This window comes from Agelaius phoeniceus, chromosome 3, assembly GCF_051311805.1.
Source record: "Agelaius phoeniceus isolate bAgePho1 chromosome 3, bAgePho1.hap1, whole genome shotgun sequence".
Classification (NCBI taxonomy): Eukaryota; Metazoa; Chordata; class Aves; order Passeriformes; family Icteridae; genus Agelaius; species Agelaius phoeniceus.
The window spans coordinates 88,691,399-88,704,472 of record NC_135267.1 but is presented as its reverse complement, the minus strand read 5'-3'; the positions used below and the strand labels follow the sequence as shown (position 1 = coordinate 88,704,472).

The 13,074-nt window shown below is 45.9% G+C and overlaps 1 long non-coding RNA gene across 1 annotated transcript in view; it reads right to left on the bottom strand.

Moving 5' to 3' along the window:
- Positions 1–13,074, bottom strand: part of LOC143693596 (uncharacterized) — a 51,248-nt gene that overhangs the window by 15,010 nt on the left and 23,164 nt on the right. Inside the window, exons 2-3 of the long non-coding RNA XR_013181451.1 lie at positions 9,293–9,422; positions 5,062–5,221 (exon numbers count right to left, since the gene is read on the bottom strand). This is a non-coding gene — a long non-coding RNA (uncharacterized LOC143693596). The remainder of the gene's footprint in view (positions 1–5,061; positions 5,222–9,292; positions 9,423–13,074) is intronic.

Below are 13,074 nucleotides of genomic sequence, written 5' to 3'. Positions count from 1 at the left end.
TTGGTTAAAATCCCTCCAAAACTGTTTTCCCAGACTTTATATGTACAGTCCTGAGAACGGAATTTCATTTCCAGAGATTCTGGTGTTTGAAATTCATCACCCTGAGGATGGGAAGCCAATCAAATGAACCCTGCAAGACTGAAGGAAGTTGTTTTCAGACTTGAGAGGGTACAACTGGGTAGAAATTTCGGCAACCAAACTAAGACTTGACAACAAGGTAAAATGAAAGCTAAAAAGAGAAGACAGCTATTAATGATCACATCTTTTTCTTTGAAGTCTGAGGAGGTGATGCTGGAGATTAGAACAAGGCAGTAGAAGATTATTAGGACAAAGAACGTGGAATTTCCGACCTTTAGCACCATGGCTAGTGCTCTGCAGGAGTCTCTTCATGCCACCAACTAGGACTGTCCTACCAAAGAACTGGGTCTTCTAAAACTGTTCTCAAAAAATTTTAACTGTATGGAGTATGCTATGCAAAGTACTTATCAAAAAATAGATACCAGCTCTGTCCTTGATATTAAATAGGATCATTTGGATTACTGCAATCAAATATTAAAAAAAAGCATTCATTATGAATGTGAATTTACATCCCTTCAGTTGTAGAAATGATCAGAAGAATATCTCATTTAAAATTAGCATTCTTTAAGTAAGACTTAAAAATTGAATTGATTGGAGAATAATAGCCTATCCAACTCCTTGCTGCCTTCAACTGTCTTTAAAATAAGAACTTTTTCTTAAGAAATATATAAACCATTATTATTTTCAGCCCATATCAGTTATGCAGCCCTGATCATTTTGGGGTGAGAGTTATTTTGGGTTGGTTCCATTGGGATAAGAATGCTGATGGAGTTGGTAATTCCTTATATCAATGCTCTTGATTAACACCGAATGCACAAAGCTCTTTGTCCTTGAACTTTTAAAACCAAGGCCAAAGCAGAAAGAAGGGGTTTTGTTTGCAATTCTGTGCACCTTTCTTGAAAGCATTGTGCCCAAAATCCCTCCCTCAGATTTTGTTTGGGGTCACACTGCTGAGGCCTCCCCCAGCAACACCTGAGCCTGCTGGGCTCTCTTCTGTTCCTGCCTCTCTTGTACCCTCCAAGGAAATTGCTGCCTTCAAGCTGATCTCTGCCTGAATCGGTAGGTTAGTCCCTAGCAAAACCACCCTGCTGCTGGGGTCACATTCCTGAAGAGCCTGCCAGGGAGCCTGCCCAGCTCCAGCTTTTTCAGTGATCTGTTAAGACAAAGAATGGTTAACACCCTAAACTCAATCATCACTGTTGTAAATGCCGTCCCACCACTACTGCCACTTCCCAGGACTGTAGCCAGAGAGCTCCAGTATCACCCAGCCCAGAACCAGGGCTTCTCCACATTTTGTATTGTACCCCTTTGGCATTTCCAGACACAGCTTCTCAGAACAAGAAGTATTAGGCCTTGGTAACTATTTAGGGCTTGGCTTGGCTGCTCCTTCTATGGTTAAAACTTTGAAATAATGTTATTTATGATGGTGTTTTGTCTGTCTGCCACTTCTTGCTATTCTCAGCTAGATATTGCCCTGGAAATTCTGTTTAATAGGAACCTACCCAAAGCTCCTGGGTGCCAGTGTGCCCAGATGCCATCGTTTGTGAACTCCAGCACTCTTCCACACTGCCACCCTTGCACCACGCTGTGCAGGCTGGGGACAAAGCTTTCAACTGCCCTATGGACAAAAAATGGAATTCCTTTTCTTCTTCAGAGGCTACACAGAGGGAGATAGGAGTTACTATGGTAAAGGAGAAGGCTCTTTGCAGTGAATGGACAAGCTCCGTCAGTCAGCATAAAATGTTCATAGAGTGGATGCTGAAGCCAAGGCAGATTATTTCTAGGGGATCATAGTCCTTTATTCAGTGGGGTGTTTACCCAGTTTCTTGTCTGCTGGCAAACTAACTTCCTTATATTCAGAGGAAATGTGGTGAATGGCAGATCACAGGCCAGTCACTCAACTGATGCCAGCTGACATCCGTACATTCAACCAAACCAAGCAATCTTTGGCCCTAGCAGAAGCAAAAGTCAGCCATATGTACACAACATATATGCACACAGAAAGCAGCAACAAAAACCCCCACAACCAAACCCAGGCCAAACCACTCCAAAGATTATAAGTAACTAAACAGAACAAAGGTCTATCCCTAAATGCTAAAGATCAACATAAGGGCGTTTTTATGGCTGATAACATAGCATGCCCCACTGTTAAGGACTTTTTATAGCTGAACAAAACCTGACAATCAGTTTTTATGTAGCATATCTCATAAAAAAATGGGAAAGCGCTCGGCTAAGAAGGTCAATATTGTTATCTCTGTTCCTCGGAAAGCTGAGCAGCAGAGTGGAGGTAAAGGTGCCTAAGGAGCCTTACTTGGAAGGCTGTAGGAGTCCAAAAGTCTTCTCCATCCAAAAGTCAGAAGTATGAAAGGGCCAACTGTGCTTTACTTAGGTGGTTACACACACACTACCCCATTTGCAGTAGGAATGTTTCCCAAACATTGCCAACACTAATACAGCTCCACCGACAGTGCTGGGAGTGCCTGTGGCAGCCAGGGCCGCCCCTAGGCCAGGGGACAGGCAGGCAGGAGCTCCTGCCCCGTCAGCTGCAGTGTGAAATTACAGCACCGCAGCTGCCTCGCCTGCCCGGCCCCACCGCCATGGCCAGGCACTCACCCTGTGCTCAGTCCTGTCTTCCACTCTGGCATGGGGGCATGGAGCAGGGGGAAGGACAGGCTAGGAAGGAAGCCAGGAGGGGGGATTTGCTGAATCCATGCTGCTTTGCCATCCCAGCTACTGCATCCTTCCTGCACTGCTGGAACTGCGTGTGCCTGGAGCTGGGGCCCTGCAGCAGCAGCAGTGCCCAGGGCAGATGCAGAACAGCTTTGCAGCTGCATGGGGTCACTCCCTGCCCTGCAGGGCAGCCCCTGACCCCATGGTCATGCTCCTGACTGCTGGGAGGCAGGTAACTGACATGGCCACATTTACTGTTGGATTTAACATGAATCATGCCACTGGGATGGCCCCCTGGTTTCCTACACATTGCCAGGGCGTGGAAAGAAGACCTCTTGCCACAGAGTTCAGAGTTCTTCACCAGGGAGAGAGGACTGGATCACTCTCTCCTTCTACATGTGCAGGAAAAAACACCCCTCTCAGGATAACTTATTAACCCAAATTACCTTTCATTCTTATCTCATTATGCTTGTAAGTCACACTGACAAGCTTTTGGCAAGACTTTCAGAGCCCTGCAAAGGTCCTCCCCATGAATTTTCAGACTCAGTGATGACCTGCCAGTGCCCATTCCTTTTCTTGACCAAGCAGCCTCAGCAAGGGAAGCTGTGGTGCAAGGCTCACTCCTTCTGTAAGGCTGCTCCATTTGTCTCTGGTTTACCCTGAATGAAACATGATCTTCAGTTTCCACATTTAAATCCCAGCAACATCCTCTGCAGCCTGTTGGTCAGTCTGCCTTTCAGCTCAGCGTGGGAAAAAGCTAGGAGCAGTCAGTCTGCCAGTAAGGATGCATACAGCAGACTGTGCATCTATATGTTGTCATGGAGATGCCATGGGATTCATCTCAGGGTTTTGCTGGTTGGGTTTCTTCTGCATCACACATTTGTACAGAAATTAGGTTTTGACAAAAATACAGTATCCAAAGTTTTCCAAAGCATAAGTGGAACATAGATCTGTGTCAGAGCAGATCAGGTCACCTTACTCATGATGACTTGCATAGGCCTTAATTTTTTATTTTCCACTTAAACTGCTCCTGTTTCATATCCACATAACATCATGGAGTTCAGAGAATTAAACTAGTCAAAAATAATCGAGGGGGAAAAGAAGCAGGCCATATGTTTTAAAAGCAACCATTTCAAAATGCAAGATGACAGAATAAAATAGTCTTCTGCAAATACAGTGGGACTCAAAATACCAGTCAGGGATTTGTCCTTAATAGTTAACCTGAGACATCTGAAACCTCCATTCTTTTCCAGCTTTACATGATGTTTTTAAAGATAAGCAATTTTACTGCTTGTGTCCATCCTATATTTTTACCTATTAAAAGTCTCAAACATTTAATAAACATTATTTTCAGTTAAACAGGACTGTTAATTTTTAATCTTTTAAAAAGAGAAAGAATTAATCCATTTCCAAATTGCTCCTTGTCCATAAAAGACAAATCACGTGGCCCACAGAAATTCTGCTTGAAACAGTGCAGGAAATGGCAGCAATCAAACAGGCTAAGGACCTAACAGCTAATTGGGTAATCAGAAACAAACTTGCAGAGGCACCATCAGCTCCAGACCATCTTCAATCTGAGCTTTTTTTAAAAAGTACCACCTCAGTCTTTCTAGGTAACACCCTTATGGTATAGCCTTTTCTATCTAACCACCCAGTTAAACCTCTCACCTATCCAAGCTCTCATCTAACTGAGCTAGATTACTTTTAATTGTACCTGGAAATGGCAGTCTGCTGCTGGCCTCCTTCTGAAGTTATTCAGATTTGAGATTACTGTAGAGAACCTGCTGCATTTTCATACCTCAGCTAGTGCAGCTCCACTGACTGAGAAAAGCTCCCCTGTGTCTGTTGACATGAATAATCCCCAACATTTTTAATACAGGCAGCCTTTGCCAGTTGGCTGACACTTGTGCTATGCCATGAATAAAAGCTATTTGATGACAGTTGAGAAATGGACGTGAGACATTTGCTGCTGTATTTCCTCTGCTCTGTGGGAGCTAGTCCCTATTATTTGTCATGTGCAGGAATGTAAAGATGTTAAAGGCAACTTGGATAGAGCCACTGATGGTGTGCTCCTGCAAAATGATGTAGAAGTGAGACCCTAAACCTCTTTAATAGGCTGCTTCTTATGTCTTTGCCACCTATAGGAAGTTTCAGTCACTCTAAGTTTAAATAACACTCATTTTTATGCATTTACCTAGCTGGAGCATTCAAAATGTGCCTTCACATCAACAGAAAAGATTCCTCATTAGCCAGCTGGAGAAAGTTTTCTGTGTGTCATATAAGCAATGGGATTAATAAGGCATGGTTACTTACCAGCAACTGCTGTTCTTCAAAAGACCCTTGTGTGTTTGTATCTGTGGGGTGTGCACTGCAGGAGAAGCACAAGTTCCTGGTGTGAAGCACATGCACTCCAGGAAAACCACTGGGACAGCAGCTCAGATGACTCTGCATGAGGGCATGTGGTGTGTTAGTGCTAGCAAGAAAGAAAAAGGGATTTAGGTAGAGTTGACAGAAGAGGAAGAAAAGTGTTTGGCTAACAGAAAATGGGAGATGGATTAAGGTGTTTGAGGACTATGAAGGAAAAAAGCAAGATTGAACCATCCAAGAACAAGATAAAATGAGCAGAAAGAGAGATGACTGGGAGAAAAGGAGGAGGAGTGGGAGGAATGAGATTAAAGGCAAAGTAACTTACAGAGGACCTTGAAGGGAAAGATAGGGAGATTTACATGGAGGCTGAGAGAAACATGAAATCAGTGGGATCTGGGAGATGGGCTGCTGTGTCACAGCTGGGGAATTTTTAGCAGGAGACTTCTGAGCAAACAGAAGAAAGTCAGAGGAAAGGATGGGAAGGACAGACTGCTGCAGCACAGGCATCTTTTGCATGGATAAGAGTCTTTTGAAGATGGACAGTAAGGGAAAGGTAGATTTAAAGAAGATTTAATACATCCCCATACTTAAGAGACAAAGCTTACAGATAACCCATTAAAGCCCTTTTATTGCCAGAAAACCCCACCAGACATCACAAAGTTTAAAGGCCTGTCAGAAAGAGGCAGCACATAGCAGGCAAAAGTCCTTAAAAATATGGTCAGTGCCCTGCAAAAAAATCAACAAGGGCTTCTGTCCTCAAACAGAGCATTCACTTGATTCCATTCCAAGATGATCCTTGCCCTAGGTATTGCCCTCACTGAATAGTGACATTTAGCAGATTTACAGGTTAGTCAAAGTTTTCTCTCCACACAAGTCCCTACCAGAGTTTTCTCTGCAAACCTGAGCCAGCTGGGAAAAGTGCTGCCCTCTCCCCTGATTTCAGATGAGAGCTGAAGCTGACAAAATGCACCTGCCATAAGGACTCACCAGCAACAGCCCTGCACCTTCAATATAAAGTTTCAAGCACCTGGTGTTAGTGTGACACTGGTGAGCTCTGCTGTCTCTGCTGCTGGCCTGGAGCTCTGCAGAGCACTGAGCTCTTACAGGCACCCAAGGAGAGACAAAGTGGCCATGCTTCATGGAGCTCCTGTGCTCTCCAGCAAAATGGCCAAGACAAGAAACTGCACACAACCTGCTGAAGCTGCATGAGAAAAATCACAAGCTGGAGAGAATTGTTTTCCATCAGGAAGAGGGAAGAAGTGGTGTGCATACATAGACAGTGTCCTGGGGGTTATAAGGCAAGACAGGGTGGCACAATGATGGAATAATTTCCAGATGATCTGTCGAGCAGAAGATGCTTTGGAAAGCTCTTTTAGCCAGATCAGCTTTTGGGATGTGTGACTAACAGCAATAGGCCATAATAATTATTTTTTAAATCTCACTTCAAGCACTGCTTTCTCCTGATTATCACTAGAGCACATTTCTAGCACAATATATCTTGGTTGTATCTGAAGCTAGCTCTAGGCAAAGATGTTAAAAACAGCATAGCATTTTGCTCTTGCAAGGGAGAAATCTCACAATTAGGCCATCTGCTACTTTGCACACCAGTGACAGCTCGGCCTCCTATTTGCAGATAGAACCAGGGCTGGCAATTAAATAGCAGCCCTTCCTCCCTACCCTCCTCCAACCTCAACAGCTCTACCCCTGTGCCACAGCTCCTCTCATGCATCACACACCAAGGATGACTTTTTCACCTGAAAATGGATGAGCTGCTGTGCTCCTGTGCCAGCTCCCTCCCTGCAACTGGTCTCTGCCCCTCTCATTTGGCCCTGGCCTTGAGCCTCAGCTCTGGGTGGGGTAGGATGATGCTGATGTTCCTGAGCATGAAGCTGCAGCTCCTCTATGGCAGGACACTTATTCTCAGATCATGTCAAGTCAGAAGGGAGCTGCCTCTGCACCTGGTGTGACTGCTTTCACGTAGCTTGATCCTCCTCAAGACAAATCTTCTGTTTCAAAGTCGACTGAGAAAATAACTGAGGCCACAGTAATTTTAGACTTCCTGCAGGCAGGAAGAGAGTGTCATTGTACTCTGTCCATAAAAATAACTGCACCCCAGTATAGAGGAATCCACCCCACTCCACAATGCAGTGGTCAGCTGTGGTGCTGTGGAGCTCAGCACTGCTCGGCACCTTGGCACTTCCATCAAACCCAGCCTCTCCCAGAGCCTGAGCAGCCCAAATCCACATCCTTGCAGTACATTACAGTCCCCTGGGCAAAGAGTCCACTAACTTTCTCTCCCACGTGCTCCATGCACAGCACTGGCCCCCTGGCATGGAGACTGCAGCAGCTGTGTTCTCCCCTTCCATTGCCATCCTGTGCCCTCACCCTTGCTGCACTCATTGGGAACGCTCCCGTCCTCCACCCCTCTGCAGAAGACAGCTCTCTTCAGTGGGCTGCTGGCAGATAATCTGCCTGACTCATAATGGCTTGCTTTCTTTTAAGGAAGATGGATATCTCTGAAGTTGGTGATTTCTGTCTCTCAAATTCCTCATCCTGTGCTTGGTGCGGTATCGGCAGCAGAGTTCCTGGAGCACAGCAGCTGGATGCAGCAGCAGGCAGATAAACACTGCACATGCTTTGGAAGGCACTGAGACCCAGAGCAGAGCTGTGCTCCTGTTCAGGTACAATGCTTTGCCTTCTTTCAGCACATCAAGCACGTTGGTGTGCTTTCAGCAGGACCCATAAACCCAGACACAAAAAGGCTTAGCTTTACACTTACTTTTCCTCTGACAGTTTTGTATAAAGCTAAATATTCATGTAATCAGCACGTGTTTCTTTAAGGGAGCTTGTTCTCTTAGTGCTAATCCGGGCTGAATGGCCAAGCCCACGGAATTTTGCTTGTGGTGCTGGATGAATTCACCTGTGGGGCAGCTGATCAGTGCAAGGGTCCCTGCACTATCGAGTAAAGAAACGGGGCTCCCTCAGCTCGGTTCGGCGAGCTGCATTTCCCCTCGCTGAGCTTTCCGGCTTGGGCAGGCATTGGGAGCGGGAGGAGGTCTGGCTCGATGGAGATGCTCTTGGTGGCGGGGAAGAGGACGCGTTCCTGCTGCCAGGCAACCGCGCTGCAGCGCCGTGCCAATGGCTGCGAGCACCTCTGCAGAGGCAGAGCCACGGCAGGAGCGGCCAACCCGGGCTGCTGGGGGGCTCCCATCGCCCCACGGAGCCGGGGGTGCCCCAGCTGCTCCCCCAGAGGCAAAGGGGGGAGATGGTGCTGTGCCCCCTGCCCTGCCTGCCCCAGGGTCCCTGCTCGGGCAGCCGGAGCCCGCTGCGCCCAAGGGGACTCCGTGCCCGCTTCCAGCTCTGGTTTGAGCCAGCGCTGCTCGGCGGGACGTGCTCCTGCGGGTGCCTGCAGAGCCCCTGGCCCTCCCTCAGCACCTATTTTCAGGTGCTGGGGGGTTCCATTCACCCAGTCTGCAGCCAGCTCTCTAGTCCTGCCCGTTCACCCCTCTCCATCCTGTGGCACAGCCTCGCTGCTGGGCTGGCACAACCTGGGTAGCTCCATCACTCGCCAAATTGTCACTGTAAAACTGTGACCCAAAGAAACAAGCCCCTTCTCATCATCCTCTCTGCTGCATCTCCAGCCACCCTGGCAGGGGTAAAAAGGGGGAGGGAAGAGGGGCCCCGGGCTGGTGTTGGTACCAGCACGGGGAGGGAGCGCTGCTGCTGTTCTGGATGTTGAGCTCCAGAGGGAGGTCCTACGACCCAAGCCTGGCTCATGAATTTCTTTTCCCAAACCGTGCTGCAATATGCCAAACACAGCTTGTCAACTGAGGATACAATAGATTTTACTCATGGCAGATATGCATACACACACACATATATATACATGAAAAGCTCATTCAGTAGGATTAGGCAAAATTACCAGAGCATGTGCAAAACAGCAGTGCCAGTTGCTGAAAGCATGCCCTTTGCTTGCTCATTTTGATAAATGATTTCAATTTCTTCCAGTCTCTCACTCCAGGAATATTATTGTGGAGACAACATGGAGATCCATGTACTAATTGTTTCAAGGAATTTTCATGTAAGGAAAGTTAGGCCTTTAAGATGTTACATTCCCTGGGGAAATTTTTATTCAGATTTTCATTTCGTTTATATTCTACAGTTTAGGGGCAGATACCTGGAATGCTGAGGAACACATGCTTGATCCTTCCTGGGCAGGCTTTGGCCACAAGTCCAGTGGGAAAGCCATAGGTTATTCAGAGCCATGCAGATGACCCATACTCTTGCCGCTTCACACAGCTTAAACCCTAGAAATAGAAATGTGAGGTGATGAGAAAGGCAAGATCAGATAATTTATTGCAGCTCCTCCCTATTGTAGATACAGATAGATCTCAATGGATGAAGTGTTTTCTGCAGAAGTTTGAAGCCAGGGGACAGGAATCATGTCCCTTCTGGATCCCAGGAGCAGTTTACTTGCAGTGTGGGACCAGACCCCGGGTACAGGGAGGGACAGTGCAACAGCACTGGTGAAGGGCTGTTCAGATACTGCTCAGATTTGTTCCTGAAGCTTCTTCCCCTCTTTCCCTCTGCCTCTTGGGTGTGCAGGTGCTGTGGCTGCCCAGTGCAGATGGCAGGAGTGGAGCACTGCCTCCCCCAGTGCCAGTGGGTGCAGTGACCAAGCCCCTGCTGGCGCGAGCAGCCCGGGCTGGAAGCAGACTGGGCACAGCCGTGCGCAATGCTGCCTGATGATTCACTCCAGCTCGCTTCTCATTCCCTCGGGAACACAGAAGGGAGCCAGGGAGCAGAGCAGCACCCTGCAGACACTTTCCCCATGCATAAGCTTCCCCTTCCCAGTGAGCCCATGTCCCTGCTTAAGGGCAGTATGGAAAACCTGTCAGAATAAGCACCAGTAAGGATTATTGTTGTAAAGTACAAAGCAAGGATTTAGCCTACTGCCTCCAACTCTCCTCAGTACTAACGAGAGGTGAGGGGTGAGCCTGAGGGCTGTCCCACAAACTGGGTGAGGTGCTGATGCAGGGTGCCACCAGTAGGCCACTGGGCTGGCCTGGAAATAGGTCCTTTACCAGAGTAAAAATACCTGACTTTGACAGCCAGCATGCTGGTTTGTGTATGCATAATTTGCTGTGATCATGCTATAAATCAAGATGAGACTGCTAAAATTATGTATGACCTCATTTGATAGATTATCTAATAAGAAATTTGCTAATGCAGTTTATCACTTAAAAAGCCATACGACTGCTAAGGATGAGTACTTTACTGCAGCACATTTAAACCTAATTGTCAGAGGAGAAAAGCAAGCGGATTTCAGAGGTGAGTTAGAAGAGCATCCTTATGAGGATGATGTCTTCACTAAATCAGTGGTGCAATGCAGCAAGCAGGGTGGAAAGGAGTCTCCTCTGGATAAAGGTACAGAAAGCTGCTAGACAAGGCTGTGCTGTGTGAGAATACTGCATGGACTCAGTGATCAGTAGCACCTTTATAAATGTAAATAGTTGTATCCTAACTGGCATGCTTGCTTTTATTGTTTAATCTAGTGTTATCTTTTAATTTTTCTGACATTTCAGTTCTGTTTCACTGTCTTGCAAGCAGATCTAAAATCCCTGATATGTGCAAAGAAACTACTAGCCTAGACCTCTAGCTCTAACTTGCTATTCTGGTTATGATGCCTGTCAGAATAAAAAGGGTAATTGTTTTGCTGCTATATGTTACCATCAAATATTTTTGTTCTTCCAGTCCTGTGACTCATTTAAAAAGACTGAACATCACTTTGACATACACAAACAGAACTAGAAAGCAGCTCAAGCCAATGAAATAAACCTTGTTTTTCAGGTTTGTTAATCACTTATTCCAATCCCAAATTTATGATTAATATGATTAAAATATAAATGCTGTTTTCTTTACTGATGTTTTTCTAAAGATCATTCTTGGGTCTAAATGCCTGTATATACTGCCTGGATGTATGCTACTGTTCAAAGCCTCTGAGATAAACATTAAACCTCCTCACAACTCTGTGTGTGTGTGTGTGTGTGTGTGTGTGTGTGTGTGTGGAGGGGGAGGTGTTAGAGAAGTGATGATTTTGAACTCCATTTTTGGATTGGGAAAAATGAGGTGGAAACATAAAAGAGCTTACAAAGGGCCACACAGAAAATCATTGTCAGAGCCAAGGCTAAACCCCTGAGTTCTCTGATTCCCATCTCATCTCCTGGCTGCCTGGAGTAAAACTTGCAAATGTCCCCTTGCTACACCCCCACACCTTGACCAAGTCCTGCCTCATTTTTACCCTGCCCAAAAGGGGGAGTTTGTTCTTCTCCAGGGAAAATGATGGCAGAAATGGGGAAATTGGATGTTGCTGTACAGAAAATGTGACCATTGGCACAAGAAGGCAGGAGGTAATTTTACTGAGCACTGCTAAGTCAAAACAGTAGGTGATACCTCCACATTGACTTAGGTGTGTGACTAATGATTTGGGATTGTAGAGGAGCTACTGGTGTCACTAGAAAAGCAAAGGTACTCGTAAAACACTGTAAATTCCAGGGCCTGGGATCAAGGAGCTGAAGAAAGATATTTTGGTAGAGGCATAAATTAGAGTCAGGCAGGGGGACTGCCCATGACATTTGCATAGGGGGCCCACCTAAATATTATGATGCCTGTATTGATAATGTAGCACCTGTTGGGCAGCTGGAACTGTTTCTGAGAGACCTGGAGCCTGCTTTTCTTTGTGAACACACAAAGCTGTGTGTATACACCTGACTGGAGTGATTTATTTACAAAAGAGAGAAACACAAAGTAATGGCATTGTCATCTGCTCATTAAAGGGCCCAGCCCTGAAGGGGAGAAGCCCCTTGAGGGGCAATGACATAGTTCACCATTTGTGCCTTTCCCCACTGACATTAACTGATAGAAGCTGAACTAGTGGATTTTACATTGAGGACATATTTCTACAAGAAGCTAGACTCAGGGCATCTGCTCACTCACCCTAGACTGTCAAATAACACCCTGATTTTAATTTTTGGTCACAGCTGATACACCTTAAGACAGAAGTTTCATCATAAAGCCTTCATTAGTCATTCCTTGAGTCATCCTGTTTCATGAGCTCTTACCCCTACCAAGATAAAATCTAGCTATCAGTAACAATTCTCAGAGACCTACCAGTCAGTGATTCTGTGATGCAACCTGTGGCAGCCAGGCAGAATTTACTCCTCCATATTTCATCTCCTGCCAGCCATCAGCAAGGCAAAGTAAAAACAGCTGCTCTGAGCCCACATTATTGCAGTGAGATTCCAAAGGAGAGATGCTGAACCTCATTTAGAACCAGGGGAGAACCAAGAGAAGAAATAAAAGTCCTAACCCTGTACCTTTGAGGTGGAATGGTTTTTTTTTCCCTCAATACACATCTATTCAAAATTAATGCTTCTCATGCCTGCTGGGCAGTAAACCTTGCCATGTAGCTGCATAAACTGTGCTTGGCCATATGGTTAGCAATGCACCATGACGAGAGACATATCATAAAAATAGTTCTGGTAGAAATATCCTTCAAACACCACTTATGGGCCAAAAATACCCTCGAGAAGAATCAGACTGTGAAAGTACATATTGAGGTTGCTATCTGGTACAACAGGCAAATGCTCCTGCTGTGCAAATCAAAAGGTGGATTTTTTTTGCTTTGAAAACATTAGGTAAATATTCCTAGATAGAAAGATCTTAAATGCATGGCAGGGACTACAGCATGCATCCACTGATCAATGGTTAAAGAATGCCCAGAAAAGTCCAGGGGATGTGGGAAGAGAGCAGGGCTGCAGCTGTGGTCATACCTGAGGACTAGGATACATTCCTTCAAAGGGTGGAAATCCCACCCTACCACACTAGATAATATGGGAGATGTTTAGCTGAGTCACCAGAGAAGAGCAATATAGAAATTTCCAAAGCTGGAAGGAGCAA